The 24668-nt window shown below is 50.7% G+C and overlaps 1 protein-coding gene across 5 annotated transcripts in view; it reads right to left on the bottom strand.

Moving 5' to 3' along the window:
- The window catches only part of LOC144504387 (NLR family CARD domain-containing protein 4-like), a 42145-nt gene extending 28558 nt beyond the window's left edge, over nt 1-13587 (bottom strand). For 2 of the 5 annotated variants that reach the window (XM_078229612.1, XM_078229608.1), the window contains exon 1: nt 13437-13587. The gene's annotated coding sequence lies outside the window, so the exon portion shown is untranslated. Of the gene's footprint in view, nt 1-1390; nt 1554-13436 lie in introns of all 5 variants that reach the window. The other 3 variants (XM_078229610.1, XM_078229611.1, XM_078229609.1) reach the window with 3 other exon arrangements.
- Nucleotides 13588-24668: the final 11081 nt, after the last annotated feature.

Here is a 24668-nt window from a genome sequence, read left to right as displayed (position 1 = left end):
CTTTAATGTTGTAAAGACACTCTAGTTATCAAACACAATTGACAGCAAGCCTTATAGGGGATATTATATGGCTATGTGGACAGAGAAAGAACGGCCACAACAATGATTTAACAACAATAATGGCAATAGTGGCTGTAAAATGGCTATTCTGGCTGAGAGAGAAGCATGCTGGGATTTTTGGTCAACTTATAGATTAAGGTCATGGGAGCTGTGATCTGAAGCTTCCTGTGTTGGCCAGATAAGGGAAGTTGTTTACATTAACCGAGGCAATACATCTTTGATTTATATGGCTGCTATGTATGGTACATGTCAAATGAAATAAGTGTAATGGCGTCGTTCAAAAGTAATTTCACTGGATGTTCGAGCCATGCGACCAGTTTCTGGTGACATAGTTGGCTGGATGGCAGAGAATATTCTGGAAGCAAGTGGAGAATTGTGGATAAAGAGACATGCATTCCTTTGTTTGGCAGCAATAACTCGAAGAGGCCAACCATCGCAAGAAGAATTGTACCCTGAAGGATGCTTCAGAGAACAAGAAGATAGATTCTACATAAGAACATAAGAAATAGGAGCAGGAGTAGGCCATCTAGCCCCTCGAGCCTGCCCCGCCATTCAATAAGATCATGGCTGATCTGACGTGGATCAGTACCACTTACCCGCCTGATCCCCATAACCCTTAATTCCCTTACCGATCAGGAATCCATCCATCCGCGCTTTAAACATATTCAGCGAGGTAGCCTCCACCACCTCAGTGGGCAGAGCATTCCAGAGATTCACCACCCTCTGGGAGAAGAAGTTCCTCCTCAACTCTGTCTTAAACCGACCCCCCTTTATTTTGAGGCTGTGTCCTCTAGTTTTAACTTCCTTACTAAGTGGAAAGAATCTCTCCGCCTCCACCCTATCCAGCCCCCGCATTATCTTATAAGTCTCCATAAGATCCCCCCTCATCCTTCTAAACTCCAACGAGTACAAACCCAATCTCCTCAGCCTCTCCTCATAATCCAAACCCCTCATCTCCGGTATCAACCTGGTGAACCTTCTCTGCACTCCCTCCAATGCCAATATATCCTTCCTCATATAAGGGGACCAATACTGCACACAGTATTCCAGCTGCGGCCTCACCAATGCCCTGTACAGGTGCATCAAGACATCCCTGCTTTTATATTCTATCCCCCTCGCGGTATAGGCCAACATCCCATTTGCCTTCTTGATCACCTGTTGTACCTGCAGACTGGGCTTTTGCGTCTCATGCACAAGGACCCCCAGGTCCCTTTGCACGGTAGCATGTTTTAATTTGTTTCCATTGAGATAGTAATCCCATTTGTTATTATTTCCTCCAAAGTGTATAACCTCGCATTTCTCAACGTTATACTCCATTTGCCATACTCACTCAGCCTGTCCAAATCTCTCTGCAGATCTTCTCCGTCCTCCACACGATTCACTTTTCCACTTATCTTTGTGTCGTCTGCAAACTTCGTTACCCTACACTCCGTCCCCTCCTCCAGATCATCAAGGATATTTCTTGGCCAAAGTTTTCCTGAACTCAGTAGTATCTATTTTCAGTTAAATAGTTAAAGTTGATGTTCAGTTAAAGTTAAAGTTAAAGTGCAGTTTAAGAGTTAAAGTTCAGTTGAAAGTTGATGTTCAGTTCGAGTTAATGTTCAGTAAAGAGTTAATGAGTTGAAACTGTTTATGTTTGAATTGGTATCAGAAGTGTTCAATAAAGAAATTGTTGAATTACTGTCCTTGTTTGTCTCATTAAACTGGAATGCTTGGAAGGTGTTTAAATTAAAGTTGTATAACAGCTATTTACAGGGTTCCTGCACCTTTAATAAAAGACTTTTCCACAAACAGATCAAAATACTTCATGACTATTTTTTTCTTTCAAATAAATCACAAGTGATGGCATTTGTGGCTTTACTCAAGCTGCTTTTTGCATCCAATAACCTCAATCTCTTATAAGACTATCTTGTTTTTATAAAATTTGTGTGCCATGAAAAGTTCTTATAGGGGTCACTGGATGATTTACTTCAAGAGAAAAATAAACAGACAGATAATCCAAGAACATATCGAATTCAGTACAGATTTATTTCCAATGGCAGACAAGCAATCTGTTTTTCAATATCTGCTAAGGTTTTGTGTGCATCTTGCATGCTCAATGCAGTCTACGTTTTCCCACCTTTTGCACAATCCGTTCCTCACTGTTCTGCACAACGTCACTTCTTTCTTCCAGCTCACGAGACATTGCATTGGATTTGACGAGCAGAGTTAAGTCACTGGTGTGTTTTTTCAACTTCTGCTTTTTTCATAGAATCACAGAATCCCTACAGTGCAGAAAGCGGCCATTTAGCCCATCGAGTCTGCACCGACCACAATCCCACCCAGGCCTTATTCCCGCAACCCCACATATTTTACCCTGCTAATCCCCCGGACACGAGGGTCAATTTATCATTGCCAATCCACCTAACCCGCACATCTTTGGGCTCTGGGAGGAAACCGCAGCACCCGGAGGAAACCCACGCAGACACGGGGAGAACATGCAGACTCCACAAAGATAGTGACCCAAGCCGAGAATCGAACCCGGGTCCCTGGAGCTGTGAGACAGCAATGCTAACCACTGTGCCACCCATCTGGAACATGCTTTGCTATCTGTCTCGATTTGATATCCTTTTTTTTTGCGGTTTCACATTTCCCTCTCCAATATCTTTCTTCAGTTCCCTCTCTGGGTTTCCTGTCATTTTACCACTTCCTATAGCGTTCAAGTGGTTATTGGATAAACATATGGATGATATTGGAATAGTGTAGATTAGAGGGGCTTTAGATTGGTACCACTGGTCGGCGCAACATCGAGGGCCGAAGGGCCTGTACTGCGCTGTAATGTTCTATGTTCTATGTTTCTGGTTGGACTTCATTGTGTTGCCTGGCACTACCAGTTGGTGCTCCAAGTTATTGAATGATGACTTGCTATGTAGACACTTCCCTTATCCCAATGGTCCTTAATAAGTCTCCTTTCAACAAGCGATCTTTCTTTTTGGTTTTCTACACCAAACTCTTTTGGCTGAGAATTTTCGATCTGCTGATGCCTGGCCACGTGGCATAAATGCCTGTATATAGGTTCTTATTCCAATGCAGAGTAGAAGATATTGGTGGACGGCACTTAACGGTTAGCACTGCTGCCTCACAGCGTCAGGGACCCGGGTTCGATTCCTGGCTTGGGTCACTGTCTGTACGGAGTCTGCACGTTCTCCCCGTGTCTGCATGGGTTTCCTCCGGGTGCTCCGGTTTCCTCCCACAGTCTGAAGGACATGCTTTTTAGGTGCATTGACCCGAGTGTGGCGACGAGGGGAATTTCACAGTAACTTCATTGCAGTGTTAATGTAAGCCTCACTTGTGACTAAATAAATAATTTTCTTTTATTGCTGGGGAAAAAAGTGCAATGCTGTTGAAGCTTTCCATCATGCATTCATCAGGGCAGTTTTGCCAAAATGCCAAATCTAAAGGCAACAACAATTTATACTGCATGAGAAGAGGGTGTTGATTGGTTGGCAAGGACTCTGGTTGAGAGAGGCAGCCCCGATCGGCGCCTCCAGCTGCGTATGTGCAGAAAAAAAAAGGTAGAAAAACGCTCCCCTGCCCCATCGGTCCCGGGCCAGATAATGCCTCCCCCTGGCCCCCACAGACATTGCCCCACCCACACAACATTACTGACTCCCTTATTCCCCCCCCCCCTCCCCCCACCGCCACCCAGACCGATCACGGCCCCTCCCCCTTCCCTCCCACCGATCTAGGCAGAGAGATCCACCCTCTCCCCTCCACCCTACAGATATCAGGCACAGTGATCCCCCTCAACCCCACTCCTAATCCTCCCGCACAAGGGCCCCATTTCCTCCGGACTCCGATGGCTGTGTGACACCTCCATCTCTCTCCCCTGTCCCCAATCATTGCGGCACTCAGCCACCCCCCCCCCCCCATCAGCACACCTGCAAGTGCTCACTTGCCTTCCCCTCAATGCTAACAAGCAAACTGCATGGAACTTGTTGGAATGTTTTGCCAAACTGCCTGCAGCTGATCTGCCCTGACGAGGGGCAACTCCATTAAAAATACAAGAATGGACAGGCAGGCAGGCATTCCTGCACTAAATGTGCGCACGACCAGCCCCCCGATTCTCTCAGGGTGACCTGGAAGGCTACTGGATGCAGCAGAGGCGAGGTGGGACACCGTCTTTCCCCCCCAGGAGGACGCAGACCCAGGGGCTCTGAAGGAAATGCGGCCTGGGAGGAAGTCACCGCCTCGGTCAGTGCCAGGGCACTGGCCCCTTGAACCAGGGAGCAGTGCCGGAAAAAGGTCAATGACCTCATCCATGCAGCAAGGGCGAGTGCTGAACCCCATCTTGCATCTTCCCCCAACTCTCCCCTCGATCCTCCCATCCCCAGCAGTCACGCCACCATTTCTTTCATGTTCTGTCTCCACACGAGAAGACCGATCATAACACCCGAGAGAGGGCGAAGACAGGGGGTGGTGAGCCAGACCTGCGGTTCCTCACCCCCTTTGAGGAGCGGGTGCTGGAGCTCTCCAGAGAACGGGCAATGCGGGCTGTCAGCGCCGGCACGGTCAATCACTTTGAAGCAGCTTCTCGGGGGCATGAGGTTCGGGTGCAAGGGGAAAGGTTTAAAGGAGATGTACCAGGCATGTTTATTTGCACAGAGGGCAGTGGGTGCCTGGAACTCATTGCCAGGGGAGCTCACGGACGCAGATACGACAGCGACCTTTAAGGGGTGCCTTTAGAGCTATGTGAATGGGATGGCAATAGAGGCATATGGTCTCCGGAAGGTTAGGGGGTTACAAATCAAATGGGCAGCCTGGTCGCTACAGGCTTGGAGGGCCAAAGGGCCTGTTCCTGTGATGTAATTTTCTTGGCGCTTTGTTCTCTGTTCAATGGAGAAATGTGAATCATGTGTTGGGCATCCCAGATTCCTCTCCCTCCCTTGCACTTAACCTTGTGTCCTGTGTTGCAGGGACACATCTGGACACCCTGTGGCCTTCTGGACTCCAGGCCCGTACTGCAGCTCCTGTCCATCCTGGCCCAGACAGCTCGGACGAGTCCTCGGAGGATATGGGTGAAGGGACTTTTGAGGGTGGCACCATTTTGGCATCAGCTTCCACCTCACAACTCACCATCCCAGATACTGACACGTCGGTGGATCCAGTTAGTGTTGAGGCTTCTGGGTCACTCTCTGGTGATAACGTACATCGGGTGGAGGAGGGAACGTCCGAGGCCTCTGACATGCAGGGGCCTGCCGGAGGCGAGGACCCAGCTGGCCCCAGGCTACATGTTGGGCCTCCGGGATCGCTTCTCCCTCAGCTGCTGGAGATGCAGCAACAGAGCCAGGGAATGCAGGAGGGGCTGACGGCCACACTAGACCAGCTGTGAGGCTGTAGGGAGGAGTCCCAAAGCTTTCAGGCGGACCAGCTATTGTCTGTCTTGCATGCTTCCCAGGCCAACTCTGCAAGGGTGCCGTCTGCAGTGGAAAACCTGGGGCAGGGAATCCTCACCATGAGTGGCAGGCTCCAAGCGATGGCCGAGTCACAGCAGACCACAGCTGAGGGACTGAACAGAATTCTCAAGGTTCTCCGGTCCATGGCTGAGAGGCTCGAAAGCTTGCAGGAGAGCCAGCGGGACAGCGCTGAGACACAGTGGGCTATGGCAGCAACCCTTGAGAACGTGGCCTAGTCACAGAGGGTCATGGCTGAGGGGTTGCAGAGCATGGTCCAGTCTCAGAGGGCCCTTGCTGCGGCCATTGAGAGGCGGCCCCCGATTCAAGTGGCCATCGCAGAGGGCCTGACCACCATGGATAGGATGCAGGTGGCCATCCAGGACTGGCAGTGCCAGGTGACGCCGGAGCTTCTGGAGCTCACTGCAGAAGCACCACCGCCCCATGGAGTGACCCAGGGGCCCATAGGAACCCCAAGGGAAGAGGAAGGACTCGCGACCATGCCAGGGCCTTCCAGCTTGGAGACTGTGGCTCAGGCACCACCTTCTGACTCCCCACTTCTGACACCGCGGCATCTCAGGGGCAGCGGGATGAAGAGGATGTCATGGAAACATCCCAGACACCTGGAAGCTGGCCAGAGCCCTCAAGGTCCAGGGCCTCCAGAGGACGCTCGCCACGCGCATCACAGGCAACAGGGCGAGGTCGGCAGCTGGCCCCCTCCACCTCCGATGTACATTCTGGGGAATCACTGAGATGTAGTGGTAGGCCACGTAAGATTCGGAAGTTGTATTTGCACTGAGATGCATGGTGAAGGGCCATAACTTAGAAAGTTATTTAAGCACCTTAACATTTTCGGTTCACAAGTTTTTATGTTAGAACGTCTTATTTAAACACCTTAATTGCAATTAAATGGTTTTGCATCACCCACCTGTGACTAATTTGTCTCGAATAGGAATCCTCTTCCATTGATGATCGCCGGAGGGAAGCTTCATGTTGATGTCAGTTGGGGAGGCCCCTCAATGCTGTGTCACTGAGGAAAGGAAGCCATTGGTTCCCCAGACCCCATGAGCGATTCCCCATGGTCAGCCTCCATGTCCTCCTCCTCCTCCTCCAATATGTCACCTCTCTGTAGAGCCAGATTGTGCAAGGCACGGCACGCGACCACGATGCAGGAATTGGGCTGTATTGTAGGGCCCCGCCAGATCGGTCCAGGCACCGGAGTCCTATTTTAAGGAGCCCAATGAACCTCTCCACTATCGCGCGGGTGGCTACATGGGCCTCATTGTAGTGGGTCTCCGCCTCGGACACAGGCCTCCGCACAAGCGCCATCAACCATGTCTGAAGCGGGTAGCCCATATCACCCACGAGCCACCCCCACAGCCTGGGCTCCTCCTCGAATGTCTCCGGGATGTCCAATCTCCTGACAGTGAAGCTGTTGTGCACGCTGCCTGGACGTCTTGTGCAGACATGCATAATGTTCATATTATGGTCACACACTTGTTGCACATTCAGGGAGTGGAACCCCTTTCTGTTGATGAATCTTTGTGGATTCTGTAGAAGGGCCTTGAGGGCGACGTGGGTGCAGTCAATGGCCCCCGTAAAAAAGGCATCCCCGCAATGGCTGCGAATCCTGCGGCCCCGGCTTCCTGATGGGCCTGGTCCAGGTTAAATTTGATGTCCAGCCCAGCCCGGGCATACAGGGCTTCTGTGACCTGCTTGACAGAGGTGCACACAGCTGACTGCGAGATGCCACAGACATCTCCGCTAGGGGTCTGGAAGGAACCAGTTGCATAAAGGTTCAAAGGGCCATCAATTTGACAGCCACTGAGAATGGGTGCCCCCCACTGCCCCGAGGTGCCAGGTCCTGCAACAGGTTGCACAGGTGTTGCACTGTCTCCTTTCGGAGTTGGAGATGTGGGTGGTTGTACTGCTGGATTGCGGAGGACAGAAAGGATCGAGCATGTGGACATAAAGAAAGAGGATGTGTTGGAACTATTGAATGGCATCAAGGTTGGTAAGTCGCCGGGACCGGATGGGATGTACCCCAGGTTACTGTGGGAGGCGAGGGAGGAGATTGCGGAGCCTTTGGCGATGATCTTTGCATCGTCGATGGAGACGGGAGAGGTTCCGGAGGATTGGAGGATTGCGGATGTGGTCCCTATATTCAAGAAAGGGAACAGGGACAGCCCGGGAAATTACCGACCGGTGAGTCTAACCTCAGTGGTTGGTAAGTTGATGGAGAGGATCCTGAGAGACAGGATTTATGATCATCTAGAGAAGTTTAGTATGATCAAAAGTAGTCAGCACGGCTTTGTCAGGGGCAGGTCGTGCCTTACGAGCCTGGTTGAGTTCTTTGAAAATGTGACCAAGCACATTGACGAAGGAAGAGCGGTGGATGTGGTCTATATGGACTTCAGCAAAGCGTTCGATAAGGTCCCCCATGCAAGACTTCTTGAGAAAGTGAGAGGGCATGGGATCCAAGGGGCTGTTGCCTTGTGGATCCAGAACTGGCTTGCCTGCAGAAGGCAGAGAGTGGCTGTGGAGGGGTCTTTCTCTGCATGGAGGTCAGTGACCAGTGGAGTGCCCCAGGGATCTGTTCTGGGACCCTTGCTGTTTGTCATTTTCATAAATGACCTGGATGAGGAAGTGGAGGGATGGGTTGGTAAGTTTGCTGACGACACCAAGGTAGGTGGTGTTGTGGATAGTTTGGAGGGATGTCAGAAGTTGCAGCGAGACATAGATAGAATGCAAGACTGGGCGGAGAAGTGGCAGATGGACTTCAACCCGGATAAGTGTGTGGTGATCCATTTTGGCAGATCCAATGGGATGGAGCAGCAGTATAAAATGAAGGGTACCATTCTTAGCAGTGTAGAGGATCAGAAGGACCTTGGGGTCCGGGTCCATAGGACTCTTAAATCGGCCTCGCAGGTGGAGGATGCGGTCAAGAAGGCGTATGGCGTACTGGCCTTCATTAATCGAGGGATTGAGTTTAGGAGTCGGGAGATAATGCTGCAGCTTTATAGGACCCTGGTTAGACCCCACTTGGAGTACTGCGCGCAGTTCTGGTCACCTCATTACAGGAAAGATGTTGAAGCCATTGAAAGGGTGCAGAGGAGATTTACAAGGATGTTGCCTGGATTGGGGGGCATGCCTTATGAGGATAGGTTGAGGGAGCTTGGTCTCTTCTCCCTGGAGAGACGAAGGATGAGAGGTGACCTGATAGAGGTTTACAAGATGTTGAGGGGTCTGGATAGGGTGGACTCTCAGAGGCTATTTCCAAGGGCTGAAATGGTTGCTACGAGAGGACACAGGTTTAAGGTGCTGGGGGGTAGGTACAGGGGGGATGTCAGGGGTAAGTTTTTCACTCAGAGGGTGGTGGGTGAGTGGAATCGGCTGACGTCGGTGGTGGTGGAGGCAAACTCGTTGGGGTCTTTTAAGAGACTTCTGGATGAGTACATGGGATTTAATGGGATTGAGGGCTATAGATAGGCCTAGAGGTGGGGATGTGATCGGCGCAACTTGTGGGCCGAAGGGCCTGTTTGTGCTGTGACTTTCTATGTTCTATGTTCTATGTTCTATGTCGGCGGCACACGGTGTCCGACATCTGTTCAAATGACACTCCTACACAGAACTGCCGGGGTCTCCGCTCCCTCCTTCTCCTGCGCCCCTGCTCTGGGTGAATGGCGCTCACCTCCTGCCTCTGGTGGTCGTCTCCCTCTACTCCTGTAAGTGGTAGGGCCTGGGCCTCCTGTACCCAGAATTCTTCCTCCAGTTCCTCCTCCTCAGCTCCAGGAGCAACCAAAAGAACAGCAAGATCGATTGGTGTGGGGGAGATGGACAGGAACACATGTAGAGGTTAAGGAACACTGCTTGCTCCTAGCTAATCAACAGTCATTGTCCATAACCCCAATTCCCCAGCCACATGCTCCCACAATCACAGCCCCCCCAATTTGCCCAGCCATGTGCTCCCCTCAATCATGGCCCCCCCAACTCCCTCAGCCACATACTCCCCACAATCACAATCCCCCCCAATTCCACCAGCCACATGCTCCCCACAATCACAGCCCCCCCCAACTCCTCCAGCCACATGCTCCCCACAATCACAGTCCCCCCAATTCCCCCAGTCACATGCTCCCCACAATCACAGTCCCCCCAATTCCCCCAGCCACATGCTCCCCACAATCACAGCCCCCCCAATTCCCCCAGCCACATGCTCCCCACAATCACAACCCCCCCAATTCCCCCAGCCACATGCTCCCCACAATCACAGCCCCCCCCAATTCCCCAGCCACATGCTCCCCACAATCACAGCCCCCCCAATTCCCCCAGCCACATGCTCCCCACAATCACAACCCCCCCAATTCCCCAGCCACATGCTCCCCACAATCACAACCCCCCCAATTCCCCAGCCACATGCTCCCCACAATCACAGCCCCCCCAATTCCCCAGCCACATGCTCCCCACAATCACAGTCCCCCCAATTCCCCAGCCACAGGCTCTCCACAATCACAGCTCCCCCAATTCCCCAAGCCACGTGTTCCCCACAATCACAGCCCCCCCAATTCCCCCAGCCACATGCTCCCCACAATCACAGCTCCCCCAATTCCCCAAGCCACGTGTTCCCCACAATCACAGCCACCCCCCAATTCCCCCAGCCACATGCTCCCCACAATCACAGTCCCCCCAATTCCCCAGCCACAGGCTCTCCACAATCACAGCCCCCCCCAATTCCCCAGCCACATGCTCTCCACAATCACAGTTCCTTGAAAAGTTGAGAGGTTGCAGCGGTGCAATTTGCAAGGGCCTTGTGCACATCCTTCAGCTGGAAGTGAGCTGAGTGCACTAGGACCCAGCAGCACCGCAAGACCCGAGGTCACTGCAGAGACCTGGGTCCGTGCTGCAAATCGGACATTGGAGACCCTGCTGAGCAACAGCTCCCCACCCCCCCATACACATGCAGAGCCCCCACCGACCCGAGAAAGAAAATGGCCGCAACGAAAGGTCACCCGTGAGCAGCAGAGAGCCATCAGACGCTATGCACTTACCGCCTCACTAATCTTCACTGATGGAGCGCCCGAATCAGACTTTTATGGAGCATGTCTGATTCGCGCCAATTCAGGATTGGTGAACGTGGTGGTAAAGGGGGAAGTGCTGGTAAAGTTAGGCGTGCAGCCCATTACTTCAACTTAAATACATTCAAATGCATTTAAAGGGCTATCGCGGCCATTTCGGGCACAGTCCCGATAGCGTCCATTTTCAGGCCCTGGTAAAGGGGGAACCGACGCGGAGGGTGGCGCGGATTGCGCGATGTTAAAATCGGGCCCAATATCGCGAAATCACAAGGAAACAAAGTTCAAGATTAATGATGAACTGCAGGATAATCTAACCATCCACAGACCTGAAAAGGCCAAAGCCATGACACGATCCTCAAGTAACATCCAGAGTGTCACTGAAGACTTTACACCTCCACCATGTTTTTGTCTTGGAGCCCTGGTAAAGAGAAACCTGTGCCTTAGTGAGTGGCAAAGATCCCTCGCATCCAGCCGCCTCCAGCACTTGACAAACACCAAGGACACGATAACGCAAGGTCGGTGGTCAGAGTCTTCGACCAAACCCAGGCCTCAAAGGCTGGATACAACATGCTCCATTGAACCCGGAACACTCAGCCTTCAAATGGAGATTGTGAAAGCATGGCAGTCAGTTTTGAAATTCAGCCGGGAATTCATCCTCAGCTCCCCTCGGGAGACTGGGCGCACAGATACTCTTTCTCTGGCTCCATCTCCCCAAATCAACCAGGATGTTCACCGGACAATGCAGCAAGATTTCCCAAGTGCTGGAGGTGAGTCCACACTGAGGAAACTGCCCTCTCCATTGACACGATTCTCTTCATCCGTTCTCTTTGGGATACCTCGCAGTTCATCAATGTGAGCACCAATTGTCTGTGCTGAGGAGTCGACACTGTCATCCACAACTTCACTCACAATAGCAGCCATCGTCTCGATCCCTACGGCACTGCCAAAGCGTAGGCCCGCTCACCAGCAAAACCGCCACTGTGAACGAGGCTCCACCTCGGCCATCCGTCACCGACCAACCAACTAAGGACTTTCCTCACCACGCAACTCCCCGTCACCAAAATGTAGCGGGGATCTTCCAGGAACATAGCACAGATTATACACATCAGGATCGCATAATTATGCGTTGCGCATCAGGATAAAAAAAGGGATTAAAAGATGAGTAATGTCAGAATTTGCAAAAATGCAACCAATCCTATGCTTATGTCATGTGACCTCTGGCGCTCCCCTTTTTAAAAGGAAATTTCTGCATTTCCGTTATTCTGACCAAAATGGATAACTTCACACATCCCAACATTAAAATCCATCATGTTCCTGCCAGGCGGGATTTTCCAGCCGTGCGCGCCCCAAAGTCGGGAATTCCTACAGACGTTCCCACACGGTCCGCAGAATTTCCTGTCCCGCCCGCTACGATTCCCACAGCAGATGAGAGGGAAAATTTTGCCCACTATATCAACTGTTTCCCATCCCCCCCTCACATCTTAGGACAGGGTTTTCCAGCCCTTCCCACTGGTGTGATCGCCTGATCTCACCGAAGGCGGCCCCAGTGGTGGATTTCCCACCGGCAGGACAGACAAGCCACTCAAAACATTGTAGACATTGGCAGGACCGGAAGATCCCTCTGGTGCCCAATGGTGAGCTGCCTCCGGCGCCCAAAAGCACGCTGCGGGAGGGGCTGGAAAATCTAGATCTTTCTTTCCAAGGTGGACAGTTGGGGGGGGCGGGGGAGGGGGGGGCACAGGGTGGGGAGGGGGTGGAAGACTTGGAAGGAGGGGGGGGCATCAATGGGCTCAATGGGTCCATAAAGCAGCCGCCACTCCTTGCCTACCACCAGCCTGAGCAGCGAACGGGCTTCACATTCGGCATCATCCTCCAGAAAATGCCCGAAGTGGCTGGCCATCAGTTGGCCCCTTACCGGCCCATGGGTCGGCCACCTGACTGCAAAATTACCCCTGGGCAGGGGCCAGCTGGGAATAGCATCCCTGGCATTGCACCCAAATCTATGCCCTTGCCTGCCAAGCTGCCCTGTATGCTGACAAGCCTTACGGGCAAATGTAAGTGAGCTGAATCCAGAAAACCTTTCCTCATTCCTAACTCACAGGAAAATCTGTACGCCTGATTTTGCAATGACCCTCTTGACATGTCCTTAATAATAGATTGTAATATTTCTCCAGTACCGATGCCAAGCTAACTAAACTCCTCTTACTCCTCCCCCTTCCCTTAAGGCAGTGGAGTTAAACTTGCTTCTTTCCAATTTTGTTCTTAGAATAGAATAGAATCCCTACAGTGCAGAAGGAGGCCATTCGGCCCCTCGAGCCAGCACCAACAACAATCCCACCCAGGCGATCTCCCCATAACCCCATATATTTACCCTGCTAGTCCCCCTAACACGAAGGAGCATGGCCAACCAACCTAACCCACACATTTTTGGACTGTGGGAGGAAAGCAGAGCACCTGGAGGAAACCCACGCAGACACGGGGAGAACATGCAAACTCCACAAGCCGGGAATCGAACCCGAGTCCCTGGCGCTGTGAGGTAGCAGTGCTAACCACTGTGCCACCGTGCTGTCACCAGTTAAATACAGGTTTTTTTTTAGTATGGGTGAGGTACTGTGGGAAATGCACTATTTCCGTTGCCACATTTATTGCTGTGAATTTAACATGAAGAAAAGCTCCCAGATACTCGCTCCTGGCAGTGAACCTGAAGTCAAAGGTGTTTTACCCATTTAGTGACTGGCGACACGGTTTCACAACAAAGGCAGACTGTGATCGAAGAGTTTGTTTTTTCAGGATACAGCGAGGCAACAGGAAAGGGGGAAACCAGGAAGTGGCTGGGAAGGATTGAAGGAGAGAATAGCCAAAGTGCTCTTACCTGCTGTGCTGTCTGCGGAGAGAGGGGTGGTGGAGTGACTCCTCTCAAGGTGCAGTCTGAGCTCAGCCCCGCCCGGTTTTCTCTCTCTCTCTCTTTGCTAGTTGTTAATCTGATCAGAAAACAACAAGTAACTTTTCTTCTGCGTTCACGTGACGAGAAATTGCGCTGAGGCAATACAGACAGCGTCATCCAGGGGAAGTTCAAATTACTTTCTGCTGCTGACAACTCTTCATTCTTACATATATATCCCTCATTATCATCTATTCAGTGGGGGCTGGGTTGGAACGGTGTTGGGTTTTGTCGGGATCCCTTCTGGATCAGTGTTAGGTTGTATCAGTTTAAAGACACCAGGATCGGTACTGGACTCGACAAAGATCTAAACTGGATGATATCAAAGCCCTAATTGTGCCAGGATCCGGCTGGGTTGTGTGGTGGCAGGATCGGTGTTGCTTTCTATGGGGATTGGCGCAGGGTTATAATCAGGATCGCTGCTGGATTATATCAGGATTGATGTTGGATTATTTCAGGATCAATGCCGGATTATAAAAATTATATACCGGGATCAGGTTTGCGTTTTATCAGAATCAGTGTTTAATTACATCAGGATTAGTGCTGGATTGTACAGGGATCTGTGCTGTGTTTGATGCACCATTGATTCACGCAAAGACTAGACGTTGCAAAATGACAGGCTTTTGTTAACAAGAACAGAAGCGCTCCCAAACCGATGGCGAACCCGAGCTGAGGCAAAAGGGGCGGAGAGCAGCCACCTTTATACCCCGAGGAGGGCGGAGCCCCGGATTGAGGCAGCAGGGGCATGCCCAGGCATATCCCATATACAGACAGTATTACAGTGGTTCACCACATTCACCCCCTGTTTAAAAAAGAGTTCGGTGGGGGCGAGGTGGTGGAACGACAGTCACAAGTTATTGATTCAAGTTACAGGTTCAGTCTCTCCGGGGGCTTGATCTGCCGCTGCGACCGCTACAATGTCAGCCGTGGTGCCGGTTCAGGAGGCCGTGGTGATGGGTCAGACGCCAGTCCATAACCGGTGAAGCCGTCCGTAGCGCCTTCAGACTGCCGGGTGTGTGGAGGCTGCTCCTGGGGCTCAGGCGTGCCGTACACGGGGGCTAAATGAGCGTGTTGCGACTCTGGTGCATCATGGACGACGTTGGGAGCTGGGGGTGAGGGGCTGTGGGACGTAGTACCTGCGGGGGCCAGATCGCGAATGGAGACCGTGTTCCCCCGCCTGTCATGATACGCCACATAGGTGTATTGGGGTTTGGCGTGGAGGAGCCGGACCGGACCATTTCGACCAGGGGGTCTGATTTATGGGTCCGCACGTGCTTCCGGAGCAGGACAGGGCCAGGGGACGTCAGCCACGACGGTAGTGAGGTCCCCGAGGAGGACCTCTTAGGGAAAACAAACATTCGTTCATGAGGGGTGGCATTGGTAGCCGTGCACAGTAGTGAGTGTAGCGCATCAGGGAGGACCTCTTGCCAGCGGGAGACTGGAAGACCCTTAGACCGGAGAGCTAATAAAACGGCCTTCCAGACTGTTGCATTCTCCCTCTCCACCTGTCCGTTCCCCCTGGGGTTGTAGCTGGTAGTCCTACTCAAGGCTATGCCTTTGGAGAGTAGGTACTGGCGCAGCTCGTCACTCATAAAAGAAGAACCCCGGTCGCTATGAATATAGCTGGGGAAACCAAACAGGGTGAAGAGGCTGTGCAGGGCCCTGACGACCGTGGCCGAGGTCATATCCGGGCAGGGAATAGCAAAGGGAACCGCGAATACTCATCAACGATGTCGAGGAAGTATACGTTGCGGTCAGAGAAGGGGAGGGGACCTTTGAAGTCAACGCTCAGGCGTTCGAAAGGGCGGGTGGCTTTGATGAGGTGCGCTCTGTCCGGCCGGTAGAAGTGCGGCTTGCAATCCGCGCAGACTTGGCAGTGCCTGGTTACAGACCTGACTTTCTCAATGGAATATGGCAGGTTCCGGGCCTTGATGAAATGGAAGAACCTGGTAACCTCCGGGTGGCAGAGGTCATCGTGGAGAGTCTGTAACCGGTATAGGTTCGCGCTGGCACAGGTCCCCTGGGACAGGACGTCTGGGGGCTCATTGAGCTTCCCAGGCCGGTATAAAATATCGTAATTGTAGGTGGAGAGCTCGATCCTCCACCTCAAAATCTTATCGTTCTTGATTTTGCCCCGCTGCGTGTTACTGAACATAAAGGCAACGGACCGTTGGTCCGTGAGCAGGGTGAACCGTTTGCCAGCTAAGTAGTGGCGCCAGTGTCGCACAGCCTTCACGATGGCTTGTGCCTCTTTTTCAACAGAGGAGTGTCGAATTTCAGGGCCCTGGAGGGTGCATGAGAAGAAGGCCACGGGTCTGCCCGCCTGGTTAAGAGTGGCGGCTAGGGCAAAATCAGACACATCGCTCTCCACCTGGAATGGGGTGGATTCGCCTACAGCGTGCATCGTGGCCTTCGCGATATCCGCTTTGATGAGGTCAAAAGCCAGCCGAGCCTCCGCCGCTAGGGGAAAAGATGTGGATTTGATGAGCGGACCGGTTTTGTCCCCATAATTGGGGACTCACTGGGCGTAGTATGAGAAGAAGCCTAGGCATCTCCTCAGCGCTTTGAGGGTGGTGGGGAGGGGAAGTTCCAGGAGGGGACGCATGCGGTCGGGATCGGGGCCGATAACCCCGTTCTCCACAACACAACCAAGGATGGCGAGGTGGCGCGTGCGGAATACACACTTCTCCTTATTGTAGGTCAGGTTGAGGAGTGCCGCAGTGTGGAGGAATTTTTGGAGGTTGGCGTCGTGGTCCTGCTGATCGTGGCCGCAGATGGTGACGTTATCCAGGTACGGGAAGGTGGCCCGCAACCCGTTCTGGTCTACCGTTTGGTCCATCTCACGCTGGAAAACCGAGACCCCGTTGGTGACGTCGAGGGGGACCCGAAGGAAGTGGTAGAGACGGCCATCCGCTCGAAGGCGGTGTATTGGCGGTCTTTGGGCGGATAGGGAGCTGGTGGTATGCAGACTTCAAATCAATGGTGGAGAACACCCGATATTGTGCAATCTGATTGACCATGTCAGATATGCGGGGAAGGGGATACGCGTCCAGCTGCGTGTATCGGTTGATGGTCTGACTGTAGTCAATGACCATGCGGTGTTTCTCCCCAGTCTTGACAACCACCACTTGTGCTCTCCAGGGACTGGTACTGGCCTCAATGATCCCCTCCCCCAGGAGGCGTCGCACCTCGGACTTGATGAACGCTCTATCTCCAGCGCTGTACCGTCTGCTTTTGGTGGCAATGGGCTTGCAGTCGGGGGTGAGGTGCTCAAAGAGCGAGGGAGGGGCGACTTTGAGGGTCGAGCGCGGTGGCTGGTCTGTTAGCTGTGGAATTTGGACGGAGATTGGGGGAAAAGGCCCATTATACACCATAGTGACGCTCCCAAAGTGGCACATGAAATCTAGCCCCAGTAGTACGGCAGCGCAGAGCTGTGGCAGCACGAGGAGCCTGCACTTGTCGTACACCATGCCCCATACAGTCAGATTTGCTGCACAGTACCCGAGGACACTCACTGACCGGGACGTCGAAGCCATAGAGATTGATTGCTGCATTGGCAGTACTGGCAGTGCGTAGCACCTCACCGTGTTAGGGTGGATGAAACTCTCCGTACTCCCACTGTCAAATAAGCAGTTAGTAGTGTGGCCGTTTACCTTGATGTCCATCATCGACCAGGCGAGCTGGTGAGGCCTGGACTGGTCCAACGCGACCGAGGCCACTGTCAGGTTAGGCGATGCGGTGGACGGTTCCCAAAATGGCAGCCCCCGTGACTCGGCTGACGTTATCCAAGATGGCGGCTCCCGTGGGCCGCGCGTGGCTGATGGCGGCCTCCGTGGGTCGCACGCGGCCGCTGGCGTCCAAAATGGTGGCACCCGCGGATCGCAGCCGGTCGATGGTGTTGAAGGCAGTCCCTCCCGCGGATTGCACGCGGTGCTGCTGGGCCTGGGGGCCGATTTTGCCCTGCAAACTTTCAGGTAATGACCCTTCTTACCGCAGCCAGAGCAGATCGCGTCTTTCGCCAGGCAGCGTCGTCGTGGGTGCTTCTCCAGGCCGCAGAAGTAGCACCTTGGGCCTCCGGGGACTGCCGCAGTGGTCAGTTCGGCTTCGAGACGGGGCGTGGCATAGGTTTGCAGCCCTCCTGGGTACAGCGATGGCTGCGGTCGCGATATCCATGCTGCGCCCTCGTGGTCGGGTTGTAGGCCTCGAGGTTCCGGAACGCTACCTCCAGCGAGCCGGCAAGTTCCACAGTTTTCTTCAGGCCCAGCCCACCTTGTTCCAGCAGGTGCTGCCGGATATCGGTCGACCTGATGCCTGCGACAAAGGCATCTCTGGTCAGGTCGTCGGCGTTTTGGGCGGCTGAAACGGCCTTGCAGTTGCAGGCTCTGCCGAGTGCACGCAGTTCGCGCAGGAATTGCTCAGTCGATTCCCCGGGCTGCTGTCTGCGAGTGGCCAGCAGGTGCCTGGCGTAGACCTCGTTCGGCTGCCGGTTGTACTGGCTCTTGAGGAGATCGATTGCCTCCTGGTAAGTCTCTGCATCTCAGATCATCGCGAAGACGTGAGCGCTGACGCGGACGTGGAGCACATGCAGTTTGTCGATGTCTGTTACGACGACAGAGGAGGAGGAGGAGATGAAGGTCTCAAAACAGCGCAGCCAGTGATCGAAAGAGTTAGAGGCGCCAACTGCCTGCGGATCCAAATCCAATTTGTCAGGTTTCAGGAGTTGCTCCATTTCAAAAATATTTGTTAATAAAATTGATGCACCATTGATTCACGCAAAGACTAGATGTTGCGAAACAGCAGGCTTTTATTAACAAGAACAGAAGCTCTCCCAAACCGATGGCTAACCCGAACTGAGGCAAAAGGGGCGGAGAGCAACCACCTTTATACCCCGAGGAGGGCGGAGCCCCGGATTGAGGCAGCAGGGGCGTGCCCAGCCATACCCCATATACAGACGGTATTACAGTGGTTCACCACAGTGTTATTATCAGGATCTGTGCTGGATTATTTCTGGATCTGTGCTGGGTTATATTGGGATCTGTGCTGGAATTTATCAGGATCAGGATTCGATTATATCAGGATTGGATTCTATCAGAATCTGTACTGGGTTAAATTGGAATCTGTGCTGGATTATATCTGGATCTGGAATGGATTATATTGGGATCTGTGCTGGATTATATCTGGATCTGGAATGGATTATATTGGGATCTGTGCCGGATTATATCTGGATCTGGATTGAATTATATCAGGATCTGTGCTGGATTATACCAGGATCAGGATTGGATGATGATATCAGAATCTGTCCTGGATCATATCAGTATCGGGGGGTTTGAAGATATCAGGGCCTGTGCTGGATTACTTCAAGATCCGTGGTGCACTCCATCGTGGATAAATTAGATCGCGATGTCAGGCGAACACATTGGAAATGTTTAATAACAGAACAATTTATTTATTGTAGAGCCCTGTTCATCTTGCATGATGTGTCTTCTATTCCTGAACAGTCAAGAGCTTCACTTGCCACACATTGAGCTCACATGGCACAGTGTGTCACCAACTGGGAGGAAGGTTCTCATATTTGCTTGAATGCGGAGCCAGGGGAAGCAGGCATGTGTCTCACACCCACTCTGGCCACTGACTGCCTCTCACCCTGGCTTGAGTCCTGTCTTTCTCTCAGCCTCCCCATGGATCATCCTTCCAGCTGTTTATTGGGCCGGCTTTGGGCTTAATTTCCCCTGCACACCCACAATCACAGAGGTTTGTGGACAAAAATAGATGTCAGGTGAGGACCGTGGTTCGGGGAGATTTGATTTGATTTATTGTTGTCACATGTATTAGTATACAATGAAAAGTATTGTTCCTTGTGTGCTATACAGACAAAGCAAACTGTTCGTAGAAAAGTAAATGAGAGAGAGTGATGAAAAGCTGGGGAAGGGAAGAGCAAAGGGTTAAACGTGGAGCCCAGAAAGTCAAAAATTCTAATTTACTGAATCTCTCCATGGCAACGCTGTTCTTTGCCACCAGGGGGTACTGTGCGTGAGTTGCAGAACCCAGGGTTAACATTGCAGTGAGATCTTAATTGAGGCAGAGCAATTAGACTTTTCAGATTAATGAAGGCTCAAACATGTCTGTGCTACACACACCTCTCTCCACACCCAGAATTAGTGGTGTTTAAGTAACAGCACACCAATTGTGTTGGGAATGCAGCAGGAAGTGCCTGGCTGCCATTTTAACCACAGGCACCCTCTGTTCCCACTGGACCTTTATTAGGGCGGAATTTTCCCGTCCCGCCTGCCACGGAATCACAACAGGAGGGACACGGACTATGCAAAGGTCCGTTGACCTTGGACGGGATTTTCTGGCTTTGGGGCGAGCGCGATCATAATGTCTGACAAAAATTTTAAACAAATGCAAAAAATAGGTATTTCAAAACATGATTACTGATTGCATTACATCTTGAACTTTTTAATTCCCGTGTTTAGGTTTTCACTTTAAGGTTTGAGCTTGAATCAGAAGCCAAGCCACACGCTGGATCTTTTTTTCTTTAAGAGTAATGGAGAGTTGCCAAGCATTGACAACATTCGGTGAGATGGTAGAATTTATTAGCATGTATCTGAAGGGTTGAGTGCTCAAATAGAAGAAGTTCCCTTGTATTTTTCCAGGCCTTGGCCCTCCAGAGGGCGCCCACCAAATGCATCAAGACAACAGGGAAAAACAGTCAGAAGGCTGCCTCCACCTCTGCTGTGGATGTCAGGGATATATCTGAACCTCGTGGTAGGGTAAGTAAATTAACTTGGAGATCACAAAGGTGGCATCGGTGTTCACAATCTGTATGTACTCTGCACATATGTAAATATATTTTATTTCTCATCTCCAGCAAATGACTCTTCTATCTGGTGCAATGTTCTGAGGTCATACAAGTGTAGCAGAGGTCGCCCCTCCTCACGTATCTCCCATTGTGTGCTTCAGGTCTATAGTGTCTTGCACCATCTCATTAAAGTGTGTCACCATTCTGTGCACAGCAGGGACATTTCCCACATCTACATCATGTATAATCATCCTAGTATTTGTCAACTTATTCCCACATACTTGTCCATGTGCTATTAACAATGCTTTCAGGTCAGTTCGATTTTTCTCTGGAAGGGTACTCAGTAATTTATCCCAATTTTTAATAACATGCTCCTTATCTAATTTAATTTGAGGAATGTCAGATTCAGAGTCACCTGGATTCGGTTCTTCACTTTGAGTTACAACCACTAAAACTTCCACCTTTTGTTTTCCTTCCCGATCAAAATATCTTTTAAGCATATTCACATGACACACTCTTGTGAGTTTTCCTTCTATCTGGCATTCTTATCAAATAATTCTAGGAATTATCAAATAATTTTCAAGGAATGTCTGTCTAGAGTTCTGCAGGACAACGTTCCGAGCAGACAGGGAGGAGTTGGTAGGTTAAAGGAACCGTGGTGCACGAAAGCTGTGCGGGACCTAGTCGAGAAGAAAAGGAAAGCGTACAAAAGATTCAGAGAGCTTGGCGAAGATAGGGATCTAGATGAGTATACGGCTTGTAGGAAGGGACTAAAGAAGGAAATTAGGAGAGCTAGAAGGGGTCACGAGAAGGCCTTGGCAGGTAGGAATAAGGAAAACCCGAAGGCGCTCTATAAATATGTGAAGAGTAAAAGGATGAGACGTGAAGGAATAGGGCCTATAAAAGGTGAAGGTGGGAAAATCTGCACAGAACCAGTAGAAATGGCAGAGGTGCTTAATGAGTATTTTGCCTCGGTTTTCACAGAGGAGAAGGACCTGGGTGGATGTATTGCGGGCTTGCGGTGGACTGAAAAGATTGAGTATGTGGACTTTAACAAAGAGGTTGTGCTGGAATCTCTGAATGGCATCAAGATAGATAAGTCGCCGGGTCCGGATGGGATGTACCCCAGGTTACTGTGGGAGACGAGGGAAGAGATTGCAGAGCCTCTGGCGATGATCTTTGCATCGTCGATGGAGACGGGAGAGGTGCCGGAGGATTGGAGGATTGTGGATGTGGTTCCTATTTTCAAGAAGGGGAATAGGGATAGCCCAGGAAATTACCGACCGGTGAGTCTAACCTCAGTGGTTGGTAAGCTGATAGAGAAGATCCTGAGGGACAAGATTTATGAGCATTTAGAGAGGTTTAGTATGCTCAAGAATACTCAGCATGGCTATGTCAAAGGCAAATCGTGCCTTACGAGCCTGGTGGAGTTCTTCGAAAATGTGACTAAGCACATTGATGAAGGGAAAGCGGTAGATGTGGTTTATATGGATTTTAGCAAGGCGTTTGATAAGGTCCCCCATGCAAGGCTTCTAGAAAAAGCGAGAGGGCATGGGATCCAAGGTGCTGCTGCCCTGTGGATCCAGAACTGGCTTGCCCAAAGGAGGCAAAGAGTGTGTATAGATGGGTCATATTCTAAATGGAGGTCGGTCACCAGTGGTGTGCCCCAGGGATCTGTTCTGGGACCCTTGCTGTTTGTCATTTTCATAAATGACCTGGATGAGGAAGTGGAGGGATGGGTTGGTAAGTTTGCCGACGACACGAAGGTTGGTGGGGTTGTGGATAGTCTGGAGAGATGTCAAAAGTTACAGAGGGACATAGATAGGATGCAAGTCTGGGCGGAGAAGTGGCAGATGGACTTCAACCCAGATAAATGTGTCGTGGTCCATTTTGGTAGGTCAAATGGGATGAAGGAGTACAATATAAAGGGAAAGACTCTTAGTACAGTAGAGGATCAGAAGGACCTTGGGGTCCGGTCCATCGGACTCTAAAATCGGCCCCGCAGGTGGAGGAGGTAGTTAAGAAGGCTTATGGTGTGCTGGCCTTTATCAATCGAGGGATTGAGTTTAGGAGTCCGGGGATAATGATGCAGCTATATAAGACCCTCGTCAGACCCCACTTGGAGTACTGTGCTCAGTTCTGGTCGCCTCATTACAGGAAGGATGTGGAAAAGATTGAAAGGGTGCAGAGGAGATTTACAAGGATGTTGCCTGGATTGAGTGGCATGCCTTATGAGGATAGGCTGAGGGAGCTCGGTCTTTTCTCCTTGGAGAGACGTAGGATGAGAGGAGACCTAATAGAGGTATATAGGATGTTGAGAGGCATAGATCGAGTGGACTCTCAGAGGCTTTTTAACAGGTGGAAATGTCTGTTACGAGAGGACACAGGTTTAAGGTGCTGGGGGGTAGGTACAGGGGAAATGTTAGGGGGAAGTTTTTCACACAGAGGGTGGTGGGCGAGTGGAATCGGCTGCCGTCAGTGGTGGTGGAGGCAAACTCAATCGGGTTTTTTAAGAGACTCCTGGATGAGTACATGGGACTTAATAGGATGGAGAGTTATAGGTAGGCCTAAAAGGTAGGGATATGTTCGGCACAACTTGTGGGGCCGAAGGGCCTGTTTTGTGCTGTAGTTTTTCTATGTTTCTTCTATGTTTCTATAATTCACCTCACTCAATTTCCTTTTACTTTGATAAGGCCCACTAAGCCTTGCATTTAAAGGTTCACCTACCACTGGTAGCAGTACTAAGACGTTATCCCCACTAGCAAAACTACGAATTTTTGATTTCTTATCCACTTCCTGTTTCATCACATGCTGTGCCACTTTTAAATGTTGTCTAGCCAATTCACCTGCTCTATTCAACCTTTCCTGAAAATTTGACACATAGTCCAATAATGTAGTCTCAGAACACTGACTCATCAATTTCTCCTTCATCAATTTCAGTTTTCCCCTTACTTCATGACCAATAATCAATTCAAATGGACTGGATTTGGTTGACTCATTAGGTGCATCCCGAATTGCAAAGAGTACAAATGAAATTCCTTTATCCCGATCCTCCGGATATTCTTGACACTAAGCCCTCATCATTGTCCTTAAAGTTTGATGCTACCGCTGTAGCACTCCCTGTGATTCTGGATGGTACACAGTTGATAAAAATTGATTTATTCCTAAGCTATGCATAACCTCCTTGAATAACTTTGATGTAAAATTTAGTTCTTGATCTGATTGTATTTCTGTGGGTGGTCCATATCTAGTAAAAAAATTGGAAGTAGCTCCTCTACAATCCTTTTAGCTGTAATATTATGTAATGGAATGGCCTCTGGAAACCTAGTAGACACATCCATTGGAGTCAATAAATATTGATTCCCACTTTTTATTTCAGGGAGGGGTCATATGCAATCAATTAAGACCCTTGTAAATGTTTCCTCAAATGCTGGAATGGGCATTAAGGTCAACAAAAATGTTTTTGTATTTTAGCTTGAGTTTTCCTTACTCCCAAATACCTCATGTGCTACTCTCAACACTCCCTTTCTATACCCGACCGGCAATGCCACTTGATGAACTTCTGCCCATTTTTTATCCGCCTGAATGTGTAAAGGTCTCCATTTCCTCATTAAGACATCATTTTTAAAGTAATAACATTCTTTTATACACTCAGATTCCTCTTCTGTGTATGCTTTCTGACACAACTGTTTTACTTCTATACCTTTCTGTTGTACCTCTGCCAACTTTCCCGAACTAAAAATATCCACCTCATTCTCCATCTGTTAGAACAAAGAATAAAGAAAATTACAGCACAGGAACAGGCCCTTCGGTCCTCCAAGCCTGAACCGACCATGCTGCCTGACTGAACTAAAACCCCCTACCCTTCCGGGGACCGTATCCATCTATTCCCATCCTATTTATGCATTTGTCAAGATGCTCCTTAAAAGGCACTATCATATCTGCTCCCACTACCTCCCCCGACAACGAGTTCCAGGCACCCACCACCCTCTGTGTAAAAAAAACTTGCCTCGTACATCTCCTTTAAACCTTGCCCCTCGCATCTTAAACCTATGTAATTGACTCTTCCACCCTGGGAAAAAGCTTCTGACTATCCTGTCTGTGCCCCTCATAATCTTGTAGACTTCTATCAGGTCGCCCCTCAATCTCCGTCGTTCCAGTGAGAACAAACCAAGTTTCTCCAACCTCTCCTCATAGCTAATGCCCCCCATACCAGGCAACATCCTGGTAAATCTTTTCTGTACCCTCTCTAAAGCCTCCACATCCTTCTGGTAGTGTGGTGACCAGAATTGAACAGTATATTCCAAGTGCGGCCTAACTAAGGTTCTATAAAGCTGCAACATGACTTGCCAATTTTTAAA

This window comes from Mustelus asterias, chromosome 15, assembly GCF_964213995.1.
Source record: "Mustelus asterias chromosome 15, sMusAst1.hap1.1, whole genome shotgun sequence".
Taxonomy (NCBI): domain Eukaryota; kingdom Metazoa; phylum Chordata; class Chondrichthyes; order Carcharhiniformes; family Triakidae; genus Mustelus; species Mustelus asterias.
This window is presented reverse-complemented; position numbering and strand designations above follow the sequence as displayed.